Below are 11,002 nucleotides of genomic sequence, written 5' to 3'. Positions count from 1 at the left end.
GCAGAATAGTTTTTTGTCAATTAGCCAGTAGAACATCTTTGAAGGGCCGTTTGGGGCGCCTGAGCTTACGGCCACACGCTCTGGGAGCGCCCGATCTCGTCCGATCTCGGAAGCTAAGCAGAGCAGGGCCTGGTTAGTACTTGGACGGGTGACCGCCTGGGAATACCCGGTGCTGTAAGCCTTTTTCGCTTCGCCTTCGAAAAACGGCAGAGGGCGCGGTGAAAGGAGATCTTTTGAACGTCTCTTTAGGAAACAGCAGGGGGGCTGCTGCTGCTGATGCTGCTGCTGCTGCTGCTGTCTTTTTTCTCCCTATCCTGTACACAGTGCTGTGTAAATGTTACATCGTGTTTGAAGGCCCGTCTGGGGTGTGCAAAGGCAGCTTACGGCCATTCCGGCCTGGGACTGCCCGATCTCGCCTGATCTCGGAAGCCAGGCTTGGCAGGGCCTGCTTAGGACTTGGACGGGAGAGCGTGATCTGGCTAGGGACTTCCAGGCGGACTGGATCCTTTTCCTGAATGTCCACCCAGGAATGAGCGTCTTGTTGGAGTGAGGACCCGGCTGAAGGTGGCCTTGTCGCTGTACCATACCGGGAACGGGTGCCTATTCCTGTCTGTGGACTGCCAGCGTGAACGGTGTCCCGGCCTGGATGTTTACCCAGGAATCAGTGCCTGTGGATTCCAAGTGACTCTGGAGCACCTGGACATTATGGGCAGAATACGTTTTTGTCAATTAGCGTAGAACATTTTGAAGGGCCGTTTGGGGGCCCTGAGTGGCTTACGGCCACACCGCTCTGGGAGCGCCCGATCTCGTCCGATCTCGGAAGCTAAGCAGAGCAGGGCCTGGTAGTACTTGGACGGGTGACCGCCTGGGAATACCGGTGCTGTAAGCCTTTTTCGCTTCGCCTTCGAAAAACGGCAGAGGGCGCTTCGGTGAAAGGAGATCTTTTGAACGTCTCTTTAGGAAACAGCAGGGGGCGCTGCTGCTGCTGCTGCGCCTGCTTCTTTTTCTCCCTATCCTGTACACAGTGCTGTGTAAATGTTACATCGTGTTTTGAAGGCCCGTCTGGGGTGTGCAAAGGCAGCTTACGGCCATTCCGGCCTGGGACTGCCCGATCTCGCCTGATCTCGGAAGCCAGGCTTGGCAGGGCCTGCTTAGGACTTGGACGGGAGAGCGTCTGATCCTGGCTAGGGACTTCCAGGCGGACTGGATCCTTTTCCTGAATGTCCACCCAGGAATGAGCGTCTGTTTGTGAGTGAGGACCTCCGGCTGAAGGTGGCCTTGTCGCTGTACCCATACCCGGGAACGGGTGCCTATTCCTGTCTGTGGACTGCCAGCGTGAACGGTGTCCCGGTTCCTGGATGTTTACCCAGGAATCAGTGCCTGTGGATTCCAAGTGACTCTGGAGCACCTTGGACATTATGGGCAGAATACGTTTTTTGTCAATTAGCCGTAGAACATCTTTTGAAGGGCCGTTTGGGGCCCTGAGTGGCTTACGGCCACACGCTCTGGGAGCGCCCGATCTCGTCGATCTCGGAAGCTAAGCAGAGCAGGGCCTGGTTAGTACTTGGACGGGTGACCGCCTGGGAATACCGGTGCTGTAAGCCTTTTTCGCTTCGCCTTCGAAAAACGGCAGAGGGCGCTTCGGTGAAAGGAGATCTTTGAACGTCTCTTTAGGAAACAGCAGGGGGCGGCTGCTGCTGCTGCTGCTGCTGCTTCTTTTTCTCCCTATCCTGTACACAGTGCTGTGTAAATGTTACATCGTGTTTTGAAGGCCCGTCTGGGGTGTGCAAAGGCAGCTTACGGCCATTCCGGCCTGGGACTGCCCGATCTCGCCTGATCTCGGAAGCCAGGCTTGGCAGGGCCTGCTTAGGACTTGGACGGAGAGAGCGTCTGATCCTGGCTAGGGACTTCCAGGCGGACTGGATCCTTTTCCTGAATGTCCACCCAGGAATGAGCGTCTGTTTGTGAGTGAGGACCTCCGGCTGAAGGTGGCCTTGTCGCTGTACCCATACCGGGAACGGGTGCCTATTCCTGTCTGTGGACTGCCAGCGTGAACGGTGTCCCGGTTCCTGGATGTTTACCAGGAATCAGTGCCTGTGGATTCCAAGTGACTCTGGAGCACCTTGGACATTATGGGCAGAATACGTTTTTTGTCAATTAGCCGTAGAACATCTTTTGAAGGGCCGTTTGGGGGCGCCTGAGTGGCTTACGGCCACACGCTCTGGGAGCGCCCGATCTCGTCCGATCTCGGAAGCTAAGCAGAGCAGGGCCTGGTTAGTACTTGGACGGGTGACCGCCTGGGAATACCCGGTGCTGTAAGCCTTTTTCGCTTCGCCTTCGAAAAACGGCAGAGGGCGCTTCGGTGAAAGGAGATCTTTTGAACGTCTCTTTAGGAAACAGCAGGGGGCGCTGCTGCTGCTGCTGCTGCTGCTGCTTTTTTCTCCCTATCCTGTACACAGTGCTGTGTAAATGTTACATCGTGTTTTGAAGGCCCGTCTGGGGTGTGCAAAGGCAGCTTACGGCCATTCCGGCCTGGGACTGCCCGATCTCGCCTGATCTCGGAAGCCAGGCTTGGCAGGGCCTGCTTAGGACTTGGACGGGAGAGCGTCTGATCCTGGCTAGGGACTTCCAGGCGGACTGGATCCTTTTCCTGAATGTCCACCCAGGAATGAGCGTCTGTTTGTGAGTGAGGACCTCCGGCTGAAGGTGGCCTTGTCGCTGTACCCATACCCGGGAACGGGTGCCTATTCCTGTCTGTGGACTGCCAGCGTGAACGGTGTCCCGGTTCCTGGATGTTTACCCAGGAATCAGTGCCTGTGGATTCCAAGTGACTCTGGAGCACCTTGGACATTATGGGCAGAATACGTTTTTGTCAATTAGCCGTAGAACATCTTTTGAAGGGCCGTTTGGGGGCGCCTGAGTGGCTTACGGCCACACCGCTCTGGGAGCGCCCGATCTCGTCCGATCTCGGAAGCTAAGCAGAGCAGGGCCTGGTTAGTACTTGGACGGGTGACCGCCTGGGAATACCGGTGCTGTAAGCCTTTTTCGCTTCGCCTTCGAAAAACGGCAGAGGGCGCTTCGGTGAAAGGAGATCTTTTGAACGTCTCTTTAGGAAACAGCAGGGGGCGCTGCTGCTGCTGCTGCTGCTGCTTCTTTTTCTCCCTATCCTGTACACAGTGCTGTGTAAATGTTACATCGTGTTTTGAAGGCCCGTCTGGGGTGTGCAAAGGCAGCTTACGGCCATTCCGGCCTGGGACTGCCCGATCTCGCCTGATCTCGGAAGCCAGGCTTGGCAGGGCCTGCTTAGGACTTGGACGGGAGAGCGTCTGATCCTGGCTAGGGACTTCCAGGCGGACTGGATCCTTTTCCTGAATGTCCACCCAGGAATGAGCGTCTGTTTGTGAGTGAGGACCTCCGGCTGAAGGTGGCCTTGTCGCTGTACCCATACCCGGGAACGGGTGCCTATTCCTGTCTGTGGACTGCCAGCGTGAACGGTGTCCCGGTTCCTGGATGTTTACCCAGGAATCAGTGCCTGTGGATTCCAAGTGACTCTGGAGCACCTTGGACATTATGGGCAGAATACGTTTTTTGTCAATTAGCCGTAGAACATCTTTTGAAGGGCCGTTTGGGGGCGCCTGAGTGGCTTACGGCCACACCGCTCTGGGAGCGCCCGATCTCGTCCGATCTCGGAAGCTAAGCAGAGCAGGGCCTGGTTAGTACTTGGACGGGTGACCGCCTGGGAATACCCGGTGCTGTAAGCCTTTTTCGCTTCGCCTTCGAAAAACGGCAGAGGGCGCTTCGGTGAAAGGAGATCTTTTGAACGTCTCTTTAGGAAACAGCAGGGGGCGCTGCTGCTGCTGCTGCTGCTTCTTTTTCTCCCTATCCTGTACACAGTGCTGTGTAAATGTTACATCGTGTTTTGAAGGCCCGTCTGGGGTGTGCAAAGGCAGCTTACGGCCATTCCGGCCTGGGACTGCCCGATCTCGCCTGATCTCGGAAGCCAGGCTTGGCAGGGCCTGCTTAGGACTTGGACGGGAGAGCGTCTGATCCTGGCTAGGGACTTCCAGGCGGACTGGATCCTTTTCCTGAATGTCCACCCAGGAATGAGCGTCTGTTTGTGAGTGAGGACCTCCGGCTGAAGGTGGCCTTGTCGCTGTACCCATACCCGGGAACGGGTGCCTATTCCTGTCTGTGGACTGCCAGCGTGAACGGTGTCCCGGTTCCTGGATGTTTACCCAGGAATCAGTGCCTGTGGATTCCAAGTGACTCTGGAGCACCTTGGACATTATGGGCAGAATACGTTTTTTGTCAATTAGCCGTAGAACATCTTTTGAAGGGCCGTTTGGGGGCGCCTGAGTGGCTTACGGCCACACCGCTCTGGGAGCGCCCGATCTCGTCCGATCTCGGAAGCTAAGCAGAGCAGGGCCTGGTTAGTACTTGGACGGGTGACCGCCTGGGAATACCCGGTGCTGTAAGCCTTTTTCGCTTCGCCTTCGAAAAACGGCAGAGGGCGCTTCGGTGAAAGGAGATCTTTTGAACGTCTCTTTAGGAAACAGCAGGGGGCGCTGCTGCTGCTGCTGCTGCTGCTTCTTTTTCTCCCTATCCTGTACACAGTGCTGTGTAAATGTTACATCGTGTTTTGAAGGCCCGTCTGGGGTGTGCAAAGGCAGCTTACGGCCATTCCGGCCTGGGACTGCCCGATCTCGCCTGATCTCGGAAGCCAGGCTTGGCAGGGCCTGCTTAGGACTTGGACGGGAGAGCGTCTGATCCTGGCTAGGGACTTCCAGGCGGACTGGATCCTTTTCCTGAATGTCCACCCAGGAATGAGCGTCTGTTTGTGAGTGAGGACCTCCGGCTGAAGGTGGCCTTGTCGCTGTACCCATACCCGGGAACGGGTGCCTATTCCTGTCTGTGGACTGCCAGCGTGAACGGTGTCCCGGTTCCTGGATGTTTACCCAGGAATCAGTGCCTGTGGATTCCAAGTGACTCTGGAGCACCTTGGACATTATGGGCAGAATACGTTTTTTGTCAATTAGCCGTAGAACATCTTTTGAAGGGCCGTTTGGGGGCGCCTGAGTGGCTTACGGCCACACCGCTCTGGGAGCGCCCGATCTCGTCCGATCTCGGAAGCTAAGCAGAGCAGGGCCTGGTTAGTACTTGGACGGGTGACCGCCTGGGAATACCCGGTGCTGTAAGCCTTTTTCGCTTCGCCTTCGAAAAACGGCAGAGGGCGCTTCGGTGAAAGGAGATCTTTTGAACGTCTCTTTAGGAAACAGCAGGGGGCGCTGCTGCTGCTGCTGCTGCTGCTCTTTTTCTCCCTATCCTGTACACAGTGCTGTGTAAATGTTACATCGTGTTTTGAAGGCCCGTCTGGGGTGTGCAAAGGCAGCTTACGGCCATTCCGGCCTGGGACTGCCCGATCTCGCCTGATCTCGGAAGCCAGGCTTGGCAGGGCCTGCTTAGGACTTGGACGGGAGAGCGTCTGATCCTGGCTAGGGACTTCCAGGCGGACTGGATCCTTTTCCTGAATGTCCACCCAGGAATGAGCGTCTGTTTGTGAGTGAGGACCTCCGGCTGAAGGTGGCCTTGTCGCTGTACCCATACCCGGGAACGGGTGCCTATTCCTGTCTGTGGACTGCCAGCGTGAACGGTGTCCCGGTTCCTGGATGTTTACCCAGGAATCAGTGCCTGTGGATTCCAAGTGACTCTGGAGCACCTTGGACATTATGGGCAGAATACGTTTTTTGTCAATTAGCCGTAGAACATCTTTTGAAGGGCCGTTTGGGGGCGCCTGAGTGGCTTACGGCCACACCGCTCTGGGAGCGCCCGATCTCGTCCGATCTCGGAAGCTAAGCAGAGCAGGGCCTGGTTAGTACTTGGACGGGTGACCGCCTGGGAATACCCGGTGCTGTAAGCCTTTTTCGCTTCGCCTTCGAAAAACGGCAGAGGGCGCTTCGGTGAAAGGAGATCTTTTGAACGTCTCTTTAGGAAACAGCAGGGGGCGCTGCTGCTGCTGCTGCTGCTGCTTCTTTTTCTCCCTATCCTGTACACAGTGCTGTGTAAATGTTACATCGTGTTTTGAAGGCCCGTCTGGGGTGTGCAAAGGCAGCTTACGGCCATTCCGGCCTGGGACTGCCCGATCTCGCCTGATCTCGGAAGCCAGGCTTGGCAGGGCCTGCTTAGGACTTGGACGGGAGAGCGTCTGATCCTGGCTAGGGACTTCCAGGCGGACTGGATCCTTTTCCTGAATGTCCACCCAGGAATGAGCGTCTGTTTGTGAGTGAGGACCTCCGGCTGAAGGTGGCCTTGTCGCTGTACCCATACCCGGGAACGGGTGCCTATTCCTGTCTGTGGACTGCCAGCGTGAACGGTGTCCCGGTTCCTGGATGTTTACCCAGGAATCAGTGCCTGTGGATTCCAAGTGACTCTGGAGCACCTTGGACATTATGGGCAGAATACGTTTTTTGTCAATTAGCCGTAGAACATCTTTTGAAGGGCCGTTTGGGGGCGCCTGAGTGGCTTACGGCCACACCGCTCTGGGAGCGCCCGATCTCGTCCGATCTCGGAAGCTAAGCAGAGCAGGGCCTGGTTAGTACTTGGACGGGTGACCGCCTGGGAATACCCGGTGCTGTAAGCCTTTTTCGCTTCGCCTTCGAAAAACGGCAGAGGGCGCTTCGGTGAAAGGAGATCTTTTGAACGTCTCTTTAGGAAACAGCAGGGGGCGCTGCTGCTGCTGCTGCTGCTGCTTCTTTTTCTCCCTATCCTGTACACAGTGCTGTGTAAATGTTACATCGTGTTTTGAAGGCCCGTCTGGGGTGTGCAAAGGCAGCTTACGGCCATTCCGGCCTGGGACTGCCCGATCTCGCCTGATCTCGGAAGCCAGGCTTGGCAGGGCCTGCTTAGGACTTGGACGGGAGAGCGTCTGATCCTGGCTAGGGACTTCCAGGCGGACTGGATCCTTTTCCTGAATGTCCACCCAGGAATGAGCGTCTGTTTGTGAGTGAGGACCTCCGGCTGAAGGTGGCCTTGTCGCTGTACCCATACCCGGGAACGGGTGCCTATTCCTGTCTGTGGACTGCCAGCGTGAACGGTGTCCCGGTTCCTGGATGTTTACCCAGGAATCAGTGCCTGTGGATTCCAAGTGACTCTGGAGCACCTTGGACATTATGGGCAGAATACGTTTTTTGTCAATTAGCCGTAGAACATCTTTTGAAGGGCCGTTTGGGGGCGCCTGAGTGGCTTACGGCCACACCGCTCTGGGAGCGCCCGATCTCGTCCGATCTCGGAAGCTAAGCAGAGCAGGGCCTGGTTAGTACTTGGACGGGTGACCGCCTGGGAATACCCGGTGCTGTAAGCCTTTTTCGCTTCGCCTTCGAAAAACGGCAGAGGGCGCTTCGGTGAAAGGAGATCTTTTGAACGTCTCTTTAGGAAACAGCAGGGGGCGCTGCTGCTGCTGCTGCTGCTTCTTTTTCTCCCTATCCTGTACACAGTGCTGTGTAAATGTTACATCGTGTTTTGAAGGCCCGTCTGGGGTGTGCAAAGGCAGCTTACGGCCATTCCGGCCTGGGACTGCCCGATCTCGCCTGATCTCGGAAGCCAGGCTTGGCAGGGCCTGCTTAGGACTTGGACGGGAGAGCGTCTGATCCTGGCTAGGGACTTCCAGGCGGACTGGATCCTTTTCCTGAATGTCCACCCAGGAATGAGCGTCTGTTTGTGAGTGAGGACCTCCGGCTGAAGGTGGCCTTGTCGCTGTACCCATACCCGGGAACGGGTGCCTATTCCTGTCTGTGGACTGCCAGCGTGAACGGTGTCCCGGTTCCTGGATGTTTACCCAGGAATCAGTGCCTGTGGATTCCAAGTGACTCTGGAGCACCTTGGACATTATGGGCAGAATACGTTTTTTGTCAATTAGCCGTAGAACATCTTTTGAAGGGCCGTTTGGGGGCGCCTGAGTGGCTTACGGCCACACCGCTCTGGGAGCGCCCGATCTCGTCCGATCTCGGAAGCTAAGCAGAGCAGGGCCTGGTTAGTACTTGGACGGGTGACCGCCTGGGAATACCCGGTGCTGTAAGCCTTTTTCGCTTCGCCTTCGAAAAACGGCAGAGGGCGCTTCGGTGAAAGGAGATCTTTTGAACGTCTCTTTAGGAAACAGCAGGGGGCGCTGCTGCTGCTGCTGCTGCTTCTTTTTCTCCCTATCCTGTACACAGTGCTGTGTAAATGTTACATCGTGTTTTGAAGGCCCGTCTGGGGTGTGCAAAGGCAGCTTACGGCCATTCCGGCCTGGGACTGCCCGATCTCGCCTGATCTCGGAAGCCAGGCTTGGCAGGGCCTGCTTAGGACTTGGACGGGAGAGCGTCTGATCCTGGCTAGGGACTTCCAGGCGGACTGGATCCTTTTCCTGAATGTCCACCCAGGAATGAGCGTCTGTTTGTGAGTGAGGACCTCCGGCTGAAGGTGGCCTTGTCGCTGTACCCATACCCGGGAACGGGTGCCTATTCCTGTCTGTGGACTGCCAGCGTGAACGGTGTCCCGGTTCCTGGATGTTTACCCAGGAATCAGTGCCTGTGGATTCCAAGTGACTCTGGAGCACCTTGGACATTATGGGCAGAATACGTTTTTTGTCAATTAGCCGTAGAACATCTTTTGAAGGGCCGTTTGGGGGCGCCTGAGTGGCTTACGGCCACACCGCTCTGGGAGCGCCCGATCTCGTCCGATCTCGGAAGCTAAGCAGAGCAGGGCCTGGTTAGTACTTGGACGGGTGACCGCCTGGGAATACCCGGTGCTGTAAGCCTTTTTCGCTTCGCCTTCGAAAAACGGCAGAGGGCGCTTCGGTGAAAGGAGATCTTTTGAACGTCTCTTTAGGAAACAGCAGGGGGCGCTGCTGCTGCTGCTGCTGCTGCTGCTTTTTTCTCCCTATCCTGTACACAGTGCTGTGTAAATGTTACATCGTGTTTTGAAGGCCCGTCTGGGGTGTGCAAAGGCAGCTTACGGCCATTCCGGCCTGGGACTGCCCGATCTCGCCTGATCTCGGAAGCCAGGCTTGGCAGGGCCTGCTTAGGACTTGGACGGGAGAGCGTCTGATCCTGGCTAGGGACTTCCAGGCGGACTGGATCCTTTTCCTGAATGTCCACCCAGGAATGAGCGTCTGTTTGTGAGTGAGGACCTCCGGCTGAAGGTGGCCTTGTCGCTGTACCCATACCCGGGAACGGGTGCCTATTCCTGTCTGTGGACTGCCAGCGTGAACGGTGTCCCGGTTCCTGGATGTTTACCCAGGAATCAGTGCCTGTGGATTCCAAGTGACTCTGGAGCACCTTGGACATTATGGGCAGAATACGTTTTTTGTCAATTAGCCGTAGAACATCTTTTGAAGGGCCGTTTGGGGGCGCCTGAGTGGCTTACGGCCACACCGCTCTGGGAGCGCCCGATCTCGTCCGATCTCGGAAGCTAAGCAGAGCAGGGCCTGGTTAGTACTTGGACGGGTGACCGCCTGGGAATACCCGGTGCTGTAAGCCTTTTTCGCTTCGCCTTCGAAAAACGGCAGAGGGCGCTTCGGTGAAAGGAGATCTTTTGAACGTCTCTTTAGGAAACAGCAGGGGGCGCTGCTGCTGCTGCTGCTGCTGCTGCTTCTTTTCTCCCTATCCTGTACACAGTGCTGTGTAAATGTTACATCGTGTTTTGAAGGCCCGTCTGGGGTGTGCAAAGGCAGCTTACGGCCATTCCGGCCTGGGACTGCCCGATCTCGCCTGATCTCGGAAGCCAGGCTTGGCAGGGCCTGCTTAGGACTTGGACGGGAGAGCGTCTGATCCTGGCTAGGGACTTCCAGGCGGACTGGATCCTTTTCCTGAATGTCCACCCAGGAATGAGCGTCTGTTTGTGAGTGAGGACCTCCGGCTGAAGGTGGCCTTGTCGCTGTACCCATACCCGGGAACGGGTGCCTATTCCTGTCTGTGGACTGCCAGCGTGAACGGTGTCCCGGTTCCTGGATGTTTACCCAGGAATCAGTGCCTGTGGATTCCAAGTGACTCTGGAGCACCTTGGACATTATGGGCAGAATACGTTTTTTGTCAATTAGCCGTAGAACATCTTTTGAAGGGCCGTTTGGGGGCGCCTGAGTGGCTTACGGCCACACCGCTCTGGGAGCGCCCGATCTCGTCCGATCTCGGAAGCTAAGCAGAGCAGGGCCTGGTTAGTACTTGGACGGGTGACCGCCTGGGAATACCCGGTGCTGTAAGCCTTTTTCGCTTCGCCTTCGAAAAACGGCAGAGGGCGCTTCGGTGAAAGGAGATCTTTTGAACGTCTCTTTAGGAAACAGCAGGGGGCTGCTGCTGCTGCTGCTGCTGCTGCTTCTTTTTCTCCCTATCCTGTACACAGTGCTGTGTAAATGTTACATCGTGTTTTGAAGGCCCGTCTGGGGTGTGCAAAGGCAGCTTACGGCCATTCCGGCCTGGGACTGCCCGATCTCGCCTGATCTCGGAAGCCAGGCTTGGCAGGGCCTGCTTAGGACTTGGACGGGAGAGCGTCTGATCCTGGCTAGGGACTTCCAGGCGGACTGGATCCTTTTCCTGAATGTCCACCCAGGAATGAGCGTCTGTTTGTGAGTGAGGACCTCCGGCTGAAGGTGGCCTTGTCGCTGTACCCATACCCGGGAACGGGTGCCTATTCCTGTCTGTGGACTGCCAGCGTGAACGGTGTCCCGGTTCCTGGATGTTTACCCAGGAATCAGTGCCTGTGGATTCCAAGTGACTCTGGAGCACCTTGGACATTATGGGCAGAATACGTTTTTTGTCAATTAGCCGTAGAACATCTTTTGAAGGGCCGTTTGGGGGCGCCTGAGTGGCTTACGGCCACACCGCTCTGGGAGCGCCCGATCTCGTCCGATCTCGGAAGCTAAGCAGAGCAGGGCCTGGTTAGTACTTGGACGGGTGACCGCCTGGGAATACCCGGTGCTGTAAGCCTTTTTCGCTTCGCCTTCGAAAAACGGCAGAGGGCGCTTCGGTGAAAG

At 56.5% G+C, this 11,002-nt stretch overlaps 15 non-coding genes and 1 pseudogene across 15 annotated transcripts; all 16 read left to right on the top strand.

Annotated features, from left to right (window-relative positions):
* The first annotated feature begins 63 nt into the window (after positions 1-63).
* Positions 64-181, top strand: LOC119903220. Its single transcript, XR_005444461.1, has one exon. It is a non-coding gene; the product is annotated as a 5S ribosomal RNA (ribosomal RNA).
* Positions 182-772: 591 nt separating this feature from the next.
* LOC119903217 lies at positions 773-889 on the top strand. The gene has a single exon (XR_005444458.1). It is a non-coding gene; the product is annotated as a 5S ribosomal RNA (ribosomal RNA).
* A 599-nt stretch (positions 890-1,488) lies between these two features.
* LOC119903224 lies at positions 1,489-1,604 on the top strand (annotated as a pseudogene).
* A 600-nt stretch (positions 1,605-2,204) lies between these two features.
* Positions 2,205-2,322, top strand: LOC119903219. Its single transcript, XR_005444460.1, has one exon. It is a non-coding gene; the product is annotated as a 5S ribosomal RNA (ribosomal RNA).
* A 601-nt stretch (positions 2,323-2,923) lies between these two features.
* On the top strand, positions 2,924-3,041 carry LOC119903214. Its single transcript, XR_005444455.1, has one exon. It is a non-coding gene; the product is annotated as a 5S ribosomal RNA (ribosomal RNA).
* Positions 3,042-3,642: 601 nt separating this feature from the next.
* LOC119903213 lies at positions 3,643-3,761 on the top strand. Its single transcript, XR_005444454.1, has one exon. It is a non-coding gene; the product is annotated as a 5S ribosomal RNA (ribosomal RNA).
* Positions 3,762-4,359: 598 nt separating this feature from the next.
* LOC119903212 lies at positions 4,360-4,478 on the top strand. The gene has a single exon (XR_005444453.1). It is a non-coding gene; the product is annotated as a 5S ribosomal RNA (ribosomal RNA).
* A 601-nt stretch (positions 4,479-5,079) lies between these two features.
* On the top strand, positions 5,080-5,198 carry LOC119903211. Its single transcript, XR_005444452.1, has one exon. It is a non-coding gene; the product is annotated as a 5S ribosomal RNA (ribosomal RNA).
* A 600-nt stretch (positions 5,199-5,798) lies between these two features.
* Positions 5,799-5,917, top strand: LOC119903210. The gene has a single exon (XR_005444451.1). It is a non-coding gene; the product is annotated as a 5S ribosomal RNA (ribosomal RNA).
* A 601-nt stretch (positions 5,918-6,518) lies between these two features.
* Positions 6,519-6,637, top strand: LOC119903209. The gene has a single exon (XR_005444450.1). It is a non-coding gene; the product is annotated as a 5S ribosomal RNA (ribosomal RNA).
* A 601-nt stretch (positions 6,638-7,238) lies between these two features.
* LOC119903208 lies at positions 7,239-7,357 on the top strand. Its single transcript, XR_005444449.1, has one exon. It is a non-coding gene; the product is annotated as a 5S ribosomal RNA (ribosomal RNA).
* A 598-nt stretch (positions 7,358-7,955) lies between these two features.
* Positions 7,956-8,074, top strand: LOC119903207. Its single transcript, XR_005444448.1, has one exon. It is a non-coding gene; the product is annotated as a 5S ribosomal RNA (ribosomal RNA).
* A 598-nt stretch (positions 8,075-8,672) lies between these two features.
* LOC119903206 lies at positions 8,673-8,791 on the top strand. Its single transcript, XR_005444447.1, has one exon. It is a non-coding gene; the product is annotated as a 5S ribosomal RNA (ribosomal RNA).
* Positions 8,792-9,393: 602 nt separating this feature from the next.
* Positions 9,394-9,512, top strand: LOC119903204. The gene has a single exon (XR_005444445.1). It is a non-coding gene; the product is annotated as a 5S ribosomal RNA (ribosomal RNA).
* A 603-nt stretch (positions 9,513-10,115) lies between these two features.
* LOC119903203 lies at positions 10,116-10,234 on the top strand. Its single transcript, XR_005444444.1, has one exon. It is a non-coding gene; the product is annotated as a 5S ribosomal RNA (ribosomal RNA).
* Positions 10,235-10,836: 602 nt separating this feature from the next.
* Positions 10,837-10,955, top strand: LOC119903202. The gene has a single exon (XR_005444443.1). It is a non-coding gene; the product is annotated as a 5S ribosomal RNA (ribosomal RNA).
* The last annotated feature ends 47 nt before the right edge of the window (positions 10,956-11,002 follow it).

Source organism: Micropterus salmoides, unplaced genomic scaffold (assembly GCF_014851395.1).
Source record: "Micropterus salmoides isolate LMB-PRFRI ecotype aquatic unplaced genomic scaffold, ASM1485139v1 Ms_hic_scaffold_1404, whole genome shotgun sequence".
NCBI lineage: Eukaryota > Metazoa > Chordata > Actinopteri > Centrarchiformes > Centrarchidae > Micropterus > Micropterus salmoides.
This window is presented reverse-complemented; position numbering and strand designations above follow the sequence as displayed.